At 30.7% G+C, this 12,512-nt stretch overlaps 1 protein-coding gene and 1 long non-coding RNA gene across 3 annotated transcripts in view; both read left to right on the forward strand.

Moving 5' to 3' along the window:
- The window catches only part of LOC126978836 (FH1/FH2 domain-containing protein 3), an 89,821-nt gene that overhangs the window by 21,007 nt on the left and 56,302 nt on the right, over nt 1-12,512 (forward strand). The gene's annotated exons all lie outside the window — the stretch shown is intronic.
- Nucleotides 1,673-3,904, forward strand: LOC126978870 (uncharacterized). The gene is made up of 2 exons (XR_007732721.1): nt 1,673-2,050; nt 2,563-3,904. It is a non-coding gene; the product is annotated as an uncharacterized LOC126978870 (long non-coding RNA).

The raw sequence follows: 12,512 nt of genomic DNA on the forward strand, positions 1-12,512 counted from the left end.
GTAATCTTTAGTGACAAAGATACGATAAAGACAAAAAGTTTTAAACTTGGAGTAATTTTACACTGCGTTTATTAATAAGACAGATAGTGTGAAAAAAAAACATTATATTTGATGTTATTATGTTATTGGTCATACCTACATATATTTTGAATATATTAAATGCAATAAATATACCTAAGCACATACATACTTTGCTTAGTAATAATATATAAACTAATAGTATATTTAATACAAATACGCAAATAAATAGAGACCAAACATAATAGAAATAGTAAAAAAACTGAAAATATCTATTTTTTATTAATTCTCAATTTTCTTTTTGTCGAAGCGCTCTATAGCTACTACACTTCTTCATATAAATTAATTATTTAAATAAATTTGACGCCTTTGACGGAACATAGGCAAATTTTCTTAAATAACAGACCGTTTATTGTCGCACGTAAATTTTTTATGACGCCAGGTTCGAATCCCGGTAGTTACAAACGTTTGCATGATGAATAATAATGATTGTTTCCAAGACAGCAGGCTAAGAAAAAAAACAAGATTTGCAAAGAGTTCTTTTCTTAAAAACTTTTCATTTGTGCATTGGTATTGTTTTATAAATTGGCGCCGAATTTTTAAAGTAATTACACTCACGATTGTAGTTAAATTTTTAATGATTTGAAATAGTTTAATCAAGATGAACATGTAAGGACAGGCATATTTTTCAAAAATAAGCAATTGAAGAATACGCCGATATAGTGTTTTGTTACGGCTTTTACAACGGTAACAGTGAAGCTCCTTGTCAAGCTTAAAAAAAGCACGATAACTCAAAAATGGTTCACTTATACCTCCTAATACAATATATATAATATTCTTAAGAACAGTTAAAAATGTATCGTTATCTGATATCGTTAACTAACACGTCTAATATGTCTAGCAAATAATAATGCGTCCATTATTATTTTAATGACATAGGAAATTGAAAACGGTATGCTGACAACTTCGTCGTTGTTGTAAGCGACCAAATTTGGTGATCACTTTGCATAGTGTCATAATGACTTCGCAACGTAGCAAATTTAATGCACAAATTATTATAAGACCGGAGCCACCTGTATAAGCTAAAAAAGGGTACGTCTAGTAACAGGTTCTTCAAGATTAACAGCACCTTTATTCATTGAACGAAAAACTAGCCCATCTCACGATATCTGTAAATAGAACACCGTTGTAATGAGCTTATTTTGTCTGTTAAAATAATTGTTACTAAAAAAGCATGTCCTTATATTTACAAAAATACGCCTTAAGGCTTCCACGCAAGACCCATTGGGATCAGTGAACTGAGGAGAGCGCTGTATCCTTGAATTAGTCCCCTATGGGAATAAAGAGATAGAAAGAGATGCAACGATTTATGAAGTTCTTCGTTTCTATACATTGACATTGTAACACAGTGACGTCAGATTAACGTGAATTGGATTATTATGTTGAGCACCCCGAACCTTGAACTTACAAGTAATATAATGACATTAAATGGTATTAGTTAATAATACTTAGGTAACATACAATTGCAATCACTTACTGAGTAGATAATAATCAAAATCTGTTAACAAGTGATAATTTAAATTTAAAAAACGTAAGTTAGAAATGCTTACAGGTAAAGCTGCAGGTCCTTATACTTTCAATTAGACTCTAGGTAATTTCCATTTGTCTCTTTCTACCTGCCCATTCAGTCATTGCAATATAATTTTTGTTTCGATGGAACACAGTCGTCTTTAAGAGTCTAGCCAAGTTGAGGTCGGATAAGCGAGACTTTACCTGTTCAACGTAGCCGTGTTATATCAACGTGAATTTCGTATCATGAGTTAGTTGTCTGGAAACAAACTCTTTGAGAGTTCAGTTATACTTGTGGCTTTGTGATGGCCACTAGCTAGTCTCGAGCTCGAATGACATCTCGCTATGACGAGCGAATTTAAAAAGATGTAACAATACAGTGGTTTAAGTGAAAAATACAGTGTTACGATCTCAACAAAATGTGTTTAATATAGTATTGATCATCAATATAACATTTGTTAAGGTAGAGTTTAGGTTTTTGATTCTCTGTTTTAAATGTTTTATTTATTTACTTTGATGATAGAATTTTATTATTTACTAATATATTTGCGAAAATGTTACTACAATTATACGGTCTTATGAGCGATTAATATAAAAGTAACCCTATTACATATTCCCTTTATAGTAATAATGATTATTTTGCTAATTCTCAATCGTTTTAAGTAGTTTATTAAATTTTTAATTATTTTGTTTTTATTGTTAGCGTAACTAGTTTTCACACTCTCTTTTTTTTTATAAAGTTGTCATAAAATTTTGTAGGATTTGTTATAATTATTTATCTTAAACAATTTTTTTTTCAAAGAAAGTTCGTATAATCCTTAAATAAGTTCATACCAATGTAGAAAATTACAAGTTACATATTACCTTTATAAAGAAAAGATGTGAATAATAACTTTGTAAACAAAATTGTAAGTTTAACTTTCTTTACTACTCTTTATTTTTATTCTAATTTTTTTCTACATTTACATAATACAGCTGGTAGAGCAACAGGTGGAAAGTTAGGACCAGCTATAATCAATATCCGGAGCGCTATTCATGTGCAAACTTTTGTATTTTGTACGTCATAGTTAACATCCGTATCCTGTAAAGGACTAATAAGATAAGGCATCGGTTTTTACACTTAGCTTGTTCTGTGAACAAAGGACTGGGTTTACTCAAAATGTATTCATTATATTTTTATACATTTAAATTTTACTTATTACCTGCCTAAAGTATCTTCGAATATTTTAAACATGCTTATACTTTTGCATACATGAGGAATAAATACGATATCTAAGGTTGCATCGTAACCTTACCAAGGTATTAGAAACTGTTCTATGGATACTCAAGCGACAATTAACTCTGCGTAAAAGACATTTGAATGCTAGGTATAAGAACAAGAATTATTCACCTGTATAATATGTGTAAAAGTAGATTCAATGTATGTTTACATCTACCAATGAAATGTAATGAGCCCGCAAGGCCCCGGCTTTTTGTTTGTATAATTCAATGGCTTCGCATCGCTATTTAACAAAGAACGCTGTTATCGTAAAAAATATTCGGTATCTTCTATATTATATATTTATTACGGTTGCAAATTACGGTGTCAAAGTTAATAATAGAATACTACTTTACTTTAGTTATTTCCATAGTATTATGTCCTATGGTATATGTATTGCTATAATATAATACAATATTTGTGCTGCAGAAGAGGGCTATTCGCGCTATTTATAACCTAGGTCCTAAAGAATCATTGAGAGCAAAATTCAAAGAAATTAACATCTTGACTGTTGCTTCTCAATATATTCTTGATAATGTAATGTTTGTTCATAGGCACATAGTGGATTTGCCAAAAACTGTCATAACCATAATGTCAACACCAGGAACAGACATACACTTATGATGCCTACTACTCGACTAAGTCGACTTAGTAAGTCTTTTGTTGGGCGATGTATAAGCTTTTACAACAAGATCCCAGAAAATGTTCAAAACAAAATTATTACAATTCCTTTGAATAACAAAAGAATTGTTAAAAAACGTTTGTGTGGGAAAGGTTACTATAACATAAATTACACGATTCATTCTATAACATGAATATTATATTTCTTAATGATACCACAGATTGGGAATGGAGTGACCGCCCTCAGGCTATTAAATAATAAGTTTAATTGTATAATATTATTTTGTAAACATATTTATTCGATGAAAAAAAAGCCCGCTGAGTTTGTTGCGCCCATTCTTCTCAGGTCTGAGGCATTCATTTTGGAATGGGTGGTAGTTTTTGACTTTCGGTCAGTGATGTCACATCCTATTTTGAATAAAAATATTTGAATTTGAATAGTTTTCATTATTATTATAATCGTTATTTTTAACGTTTAGCTTCAATCTTAATTAATAGGAAATGGCCTCTAGTATCAATTATGTAACATGTAAATTTTGAAGAACTTAATCACAAGATCTGGTGGTTTTGATTTCTTTTGAATAGGACTTAACTGATTTATTGGTTTTGGTAAGCATTTGCAGTTATATATAACTTCATAATTATACCTATGAGTATGAACATATATTTTGTCACTTGAATAATATCTCCTGCTGGTTACTCACTTCTTATTTTAAGTACTAATAGTGCCCGTCATATAATGCTTTTTTTATTCTGATTATTGGGCTTAGAATCAGGCTCACAATCCTGCTTGGAAAACATATCAGTAGGTATTCTTTATCATTTCCGTGCAATTATACTTTTTACTATCAATTATATTAAATATTGTAAAAATAAAATAAGCCTATAGTATTACTATTAGCTGAATTTTACTTATAAATAAGACTGTCTCTCGACAAAGGCCTCTCATCTAGTCTGGTCCTGGTATCCATTTAAGATTATCCTCCCACCTTCTAGATTTGTACTTGACAAAAAGTATTATTTTGTACTAGATAATCTTATAGGGGAGGCTTAGCTATGTGTATTTGTTTCAAGTATTTATTTGGGTGTGTATATGTATTTAAGACTGTTAAATGTAGAGCACTCCAGGAGGTGGAGGTAATTGAAAACCGACTCCAACTACATAATTAAAACAGTCCACAACTGATGAAGATATTTAAATATGTTATTGTCATTTATATTTAAGCCTTATTGATAGAAAAATAGAGAATTTTCATATCTAGAAGGCTTACAAACATTATGTATGTAAAAGACCCTAGAGATGATCCTACCCATGAAAATTTACATAATGACGGAACGGACGGATTTTTTAAAATCAGTTAAATAAACTGTTTAGTCGGTTCGTCATTGTTGTTATTCGTTACGTTAATGACAGTTTTTATCGTGCGACCGCGAGCATAAATATTATTATAAAACGAACAACACCGAATTAATCAATTCCGAATACCTACACAGTTTATCGGCGTTTAAACGTTTTAAAATGGAATTGGTGATATCACCAAACTGAAGTATCGTGTCTGTAACCTTGAACACGTCCTTTACAAAAAAGGTGTTAATAGTTAACTTTAAATAAGCATTTAGACATACATTTTATGTGGTGTTACGTCATAAGTCATAACAAAAGAAGGTAATGAAAGACAATTCATTTTAATCTTATTTCTGACCTACTTCCACGAAGAGGAGAATATTTATTTAATATTGCCAAATCTACTTAATTATTTTAGTTTATGATATAGATCAAATTAATATGTTTGCTAATACATATATACATATAATACGCAATTCAGTTATCTGTTTATAAAATCAAAATTATCTCTTAACTCATATTTTTGATGTGAACGCTACTTTAGCGGCGTTCTTTACAGTCGTTGAAATTATTTATGAAAGTTGATTTTTCTGAGAGATAAACTTTTTAATGTAGAATAATTGTAAAAGTTCGAAACTGTTAATTTTTTTATTTTTATTCGATCATTGCTTTCTTACTTAGTAATAATTTAAACATATGCCAATATTTAGTGTGAGTTTCTACCATTTTTAATCAAAGGGGTCTTAAATCCACTACTATGATTTTTTTATTTAGTAGTATAGATATAAATGTTCCAGAATAGATACCCATCGATATCATATATACATCAGAAAGCTCTAATATAGATAATCTAGATTGGAGCTTTCTGATGTCCGACCGACTAGTGAATTGACGCAGGTTTATTTTACATTTAGACTTATTTATCTTGTAAATGTCAATAGTATGATAAATCATCTAATATATAACATTCTCGTGTCGCGGTGTTTGTAGTTAAACTCCTCCGAGACGGCTTGACTGATTCTCATGAAATTTTGCGTGCTTATTGGGTAGGTCTGAGAATCAAACAAAAATTTCATCCCTCTAAATGTTAAGGGTAAACTCGTAATTTTTTTTTATGTTTTAGAAAAAATATTTATTCATTATATTTTTATGATACATCATTAAAACATGATTACAACCCTAAATTTTCAACCCTCTACGATCAACACCTATTTTTCTACAGAGATTTTAAATTATTCTATTACATCCACAGATACGCACTAGAGTTGGCAAGATGGCAATCGAATTTAATGATTATTTTATTTATATGTATCTATGTATGATAAATTATAATATATTATTTAGTAGGTCTGCGAATCGGTCGTAATCTATTTTTTATATCCCAAAGATTTTAATTATTGAATATATTTTATTACTTTATATGGCAATACAACGTTTGCTGGGTCAGCTAGTATTATTATAAATTTGTAAGCTTTATCACACCTTGTAACTATCAACATATCAATTTTTTACGTGACATTTTTAACGTTTTGTCTATTGTCTGAACTATTTCCACGGTTAACTGATCTCTATGAAAATTCGTATTCTGCCTTATATGAACATACATATGTATATATATTTCGTTGGCAGGTCAAGGTTAAAGTTACATAAACTTAATCAACAAGCTTAAACTAATCGCTTCTGAATCGTCACTATAATATTTCTTTTAAATGACTAAATCTACCACACTATGTTCAGAAAAAATAGTGCTCGTGAGAAGAACAAGATAAGAAACTGAACGGCTACTCTTTTTACTCAATGGATTATTTTAGAATGGCTGTAATATACAGAACAAATTAGTATATTAGTTGCTACATCCAATACATGAATCGTGTTTAAAATTAAAAGCGTTTTAAATATCAAATATTTCATAAAAAGTATGAAAGAATAGGTGAGCCGGGTTCATATAGTGCATTTATAATATGCAGTACCTATTAACAGTTTAAGCAACAAATAAGGCAACGAGATAAGTTAAGATGTAGTAAATTGGAAATATTGAGACTGCAAGATGCCGGAACCAGTCTCCCGAATGGAACGGAATTACAAGTTTTTTCGCATGTGAAACCGGTCCAAAGAAAATAAAATGTTGTCAAATGTTGCCGTATTTTGCGGGGCTGCCTGTTTATATTCTCGATCATAATTATTTCTCTTCGCATCAGTAGGAATTATTTATAGCGACCGCGGCTTTTGTGCCTATTTTATTTTTTCTTCCATTGTACTTTAAAACTATGGGACAGAAAAAACTCGCAAGTCGGACATATAATGAGGACTTAATTGTCACTTATTTATGGAACATCACTTTTTACGAGCCCGTTGATCGAGTGGAATAAATGGCCGCCTCTCCAGTAACGTGTTGCTGGTTTGATCCACAGCTGGAACCAAGTCTTAAAGATCGGTTTGTGTCTGTAATTGTGTTTGGAAGGTATAGGAGGTTTTTTAAATCCCTTACTAACTGGCTTATTCCACAAGAGTTCAAACCAGAAGAGCGTACCATAAAAGGTAGAGTTTTGTTTCGTGTTGGGACTGATAAATATTACCAAACTTTTATCTAAACTGTCGACTGTCTCTATGATGGTAAAAACCGTTTAAACCCAGTTTTCAAATAAAACCTTTACGAAAACCTTAAATGAACAAAATCCATGAAATGTTGGTTATAGGTTAGAACAAAACCGATAAAGAGTACTCAAAATCTATGGAACATATGTTCAAAATTATATTCAAGTATTTTCTAGACAGTACGATTATACAATTACTTTCTTTGTACTCATTCATCGATATTGGTCAAGCTGTTTTTGAGTTGTGGAAGACGCGGACTGAAATGAAGTTGAGTTGGCTCAACAAATTTAAAGTCATAAATATGTAGAGCCGAATGATTTTTAAAGTTGTATTGACGTAATTCTATCGCCATCCTTCATGATAAACTTTTAAATGAAAAAATATCCAGAAATACCTGTTGATTTAAATAAAATAATAAGAATTAGCGCGGGCAATGAAGTTATTGTAAATACAAACGAACAATTAGAGAAGTTTAGTAAGTGAGACTTCTTATCATTATTTATGACATGAACTTCCAACGGAGTTATTAAGAGCATCCTCTCCTAAGGAAATTGTCGGCTTCATAGAAGCAATGGGTCAGAGCGATGGTTTTGAAACATGACAATAAAAAAGACGTGGAGCAAAAACAACTAGATAGAATAATTTTGACATTTACCCAGGCCAAAGAATAACTTTTTATACGCTTTCTATTAGCTTCACCTGTATGTATGTTTGTTTGTTTGTAACCGACTCATTCGGGCGCTATTTTGACCCACTTTAAACGGTCAGATTTCGTTCAAACTTTGTAGATTTATTAAGGACCGATGACAATACATGAATTTGATAAAGTTATTACATTTTTCAAATTTCAAAATTAAATTTTTGTTACATTATATCATTTTCATCTATCGTCTATAAGGCAGGAATTGGTGCTAATTTTAAATTTCAAAATAAATTTTCTATTTTTTATTTCGGTTTTCTTTTCTTTTTTAGTTTTTTTAACTACTATTATTAACTGTAAAGAAATTATGTATACAGTGTAATCTGATGCATAATTAAATAAGAAAAAGTGTCATTGTATACAAAACCATTCGTGGAAATACCTTCGTTGTTTTTCAGCTTTGCAATTGTAATCGAGTGAGGCTTGTTTTTACCAATGAATTAACAATAGAGAAAGTTTTGCTAATCAGCGATTTAGATTTCACATGATTTGTGTAGAAAGTCTTAAGGATGAAACGACCACGGTTTGATTAATATTTACTAGTCTAATATCAAAGTTATGCGGACTGCCATAAATACCCGGTTTTATGAATAAATAGCTCCTGCCCGTGACTTCGCCCGCTTTAAATTCGCTGGAACTCATAAAAATTTCTCGTTAAAATATGTAGTACATTGTGTGTGCTATATTTTATAATTTGTTCAATAGTTACGGCGTTACAGATTAACATACAAACAAGCTTTCAAACACATTGATGTTTTAGTTAGCGGACCCGACAGGGGTTGTCCTGTACAGTGTACACACGTGTTAGATTTGAAAAATCAGTCCAGACGTTTAGACGGAGGAGATCCCTAATATACGTAGGAGATTTTTTATGTCGACTGTATTGAGACTCTAAATCAATCTCAAATTCACTAGAACACTCAAAAAAAATCATCAAAATCGGTCCAGCCATTTAAGAGTCGTTCAATTGTGAATCTAAACCATCCTCAAATCCACTTGAACCCACACAGAAAATTTCATTCTAATCGGTCCAGCCATTTAGGAGGAGTTTACTGTCAACACACGTACAGAAGAACTATACAATATATAAAGATAAACAATATTTATTCAAATAAAACAAATATTATATTTACAATACTATCTATGATTAACAAGTTTTTAATTATTTAAATTATTTTTGCACTGCTATCGCAACTACCAATCAACCGAAGCTCAATAAAAAAAAAAGCTAACAGTGTCCGATTCTTATCTTAATTGATGGTATAAGAAGTAAATTCGAACATCATATAATACATTCCAATTTGCGCAATCATTTTCTCGTACTACACACAAAATTTCATTAAAATCGGTCGGTTAAAATGCGTTTAATTATAACTGAATTAAAACAAATTATTTGGTGAAAGTAATCTCAAATTAATCCCAACGTTTTATTGAGTTTCCAATATATATATATATATATATATATATATATATATATATATATATATATATATTGATATACAACAAATTTTATTACCATAAATGTAGTTTGTTTGAACTAAACAGTAACATGGGTCATATAATTTAATTTGATTTATATCATTTAGGTCTTGCCAAAAAAATATAGGATTACTCGCATATCAAATGTAGAGCGAGTAAAAAATAAAAATAAAAAACAACAGTATTTCGCAGAAAGTCCACTATAACTTTTATGGTATCCTTAATCCCTAACCAGAACTTCGAAACAGATGTTGCGAAGCAATTAACAAAAGTTGTTTATATTTTGTAACTTGTCAAACGAATAAATAACTCTTAATAATTTAATGTTTAATTTTCTCTATTTTTAGTTATAGCTAAATAGATACGCGTTGAGATCATACTGAACATTAACACGAGATATTTTAAATCTAATACATAATTTTAAGATTCATAGGATGTATAATACAATGTCAAAAATAAAAAAGAGGCCAAGTGCGAGTCGAACTCGACCATGAAGGGTTCCGTATCAGAAAGTTACATAATATAAAAGTTATTGTAACTTCTATCGATGTTTTAATAATAGTGAATTTTGTAAACATTAGTATGAGGTACTTAAATGATGAGATTTAGATCTAACTATATGCGAGCCCATATATTGAGTGAAAGGTAAATTTAAAAAATTAAGGTTTACGATTTACGACGTATTAAAAACAAGTACTTATTAGATCGCTTTCAAAACAATTTTCGGTGGTAGTTTGCATGGTAATATACATCATATATATTTTTTAGTTTTATCATTATTTTATTTTAGAAGTGACAGGGGTTGGGACTCATTTTACCACGTTGGAAGTATCTCACGTGCAATCTGTTTGGTTTAGAAATAATTATATTTGGGACTTCAATATCATTTTTGAAGACCTGTCTATAGATATGCCACACGTATGGGTTTGATTTAAATAATTTTTGAGTTTCGTTTAGAAAACATGGTGAACCCCCAAAATTTTTTGTTATTTTTTCTATTCTTGTAAATCATAATGCGGCTTACAGAATACATCTATTTACCAAGTTTCAACGGTATAGTTCTTATAGTTTCGGAAAAAAGTGGCTGTGACATTCGAACGGACAGACAGACATGACGAATCCATAAGGGTTCCGTTTTTTGCTATTTGGCTACGGAATTCTAAAAAGAAAAAATTATAGGATGATGAATATAAAATTGAACACAACATATTAAGAGCAGTGATTCGAGTAAAAGCAGGATTCCCTTTAGAAGTGAGAACTTATTTAAGTGCGTTGAACACTTTCGATAGGTGTCAAGGTCACATCGGTTCTATGCTTACCTGCTTAGGTAAGGGCCCGGCCACAACACTGCGTTACGGCATCGAATTGAAATTATCGATAAATTGGCAAAAAAAATTGTCAAAAAAGGGGTGCATCCAGTACCTTGTTTTCTTTCTCGTTCTCTGAATGCGTCTTAACGCAAGCAGAAGTGGAACACGCGCAGTGCGGTCCATATCTCACTAGAAACTGAAACGTTGGTGAGCGTCTTATCGTATGATTTTGTACGCATTTCTGTAAGATGTTGTTTTTGCGATACGACTCCGCAACGCAGTGTTGTGGTCTGGCCCTTACATTTAATCTTTAAACTATTTACATTTATAAATTAAAATAGCATGTAGTACTGATAGTTACCAGAATTAATTTCTCTTCTATCGTATTATATTCGTATGTGTATCGTAATTTTCGCTTTATGTAAATCAGGCGTCTTCAAATGGATGTAAATAGCGATCAATTATTCAGTTACGTTATTAAATTTAGCTAAATATTAGAAATATTATATTGGCATCGATCCTCGAAACGTGTGAAACTTATCACCTAAATCGGATGTCTGAAAGTGGTTGAAAATTGCGTCCAAAGATTAGTTACATATATACTAGGTAATTATCTGATTAGTAACCAGTCTTGACTCAAAAAGTATGTGTAATTTCGGTTTTAAATTACTCTCAGTGAAACAGTCCCTTAAGTCATACGGCAACTTACTTATCTGACGAGTATTTACTTTTACACGCTTTTTATTAGCATCACCTGTATGTATGTTTGTTTGTAACCGACTCATTTGGGTACGATTTAGACCCACTTTAAACGGACAGATTTCATTCAAACTTCGTAGATTTATCGAGGACCGATGACAATACATTAATATGATAAAATTATTCAATTTTTCAATTTGCAAAATAAATATTTGTTAATTTATATAAATTTCATCCATCGTCTATAAGAGAGGAATTGATGTTAATTTTCAAAATAAATTTTCTGTATTTAGTTCAGTTTTCTACAAAAAGCGTCTTTTTTAACTACTATTTATTATATTTGATCTTGCACGAATTAATAAATGTCTAAAGACTATAGAATACTTATATTATACAACCAGACCGGAATACGTAAGGGTTCCGTAGAACTCCCTATAACTGAAACATAGCTACAATACATTTTAGCAAAAGAGGTCTTAGTCGCAGAAATAAAAATCATTTTTTTTTGTAAACTTCTTTAGCCAGCATTGTAATGCAATGTACCTACCTGAGTTATAAGGATCAACGTCACTTGTATAACGGTTCAAATGCTGTCAGATATAATTTTAGGGACTTTTAAACATAATTAGATAGCTATGATTAAAAACGAACTGCATTGCAATTTTATTCAGAAAAATCCAATTGTATCCCTCCAATTTTGAATGTAGCTGTTATATTTATGTTGGCCGTTGTAATATAGGCGAAGTGAATGTAAAGTACATAAAGATATTCCTTACTGAGTTGTTAAAAATGTTATAATGGATCAAATTACCTAAAGATCAAAACCTGTTCTCTTGCAACACCTCATTTCCTCACCTCCATCCGATATACCTGATTTTACACATGATTACTTATGACAGGAAGACAAGTAACGAAAAT

Source organism: Leptidea sinapis, chromosome Z (assembly GCF_905404315.1).
Source record: "Leptidea sinapis chromosome Z, ilLepSina1.1, whole genome shotgun sequence".
NCBI lineage: Eukaryota > Metazoa > Arthropoda > Insecta > Lepidoptera > Pieridae > Leptidea > Leptidea sinapis.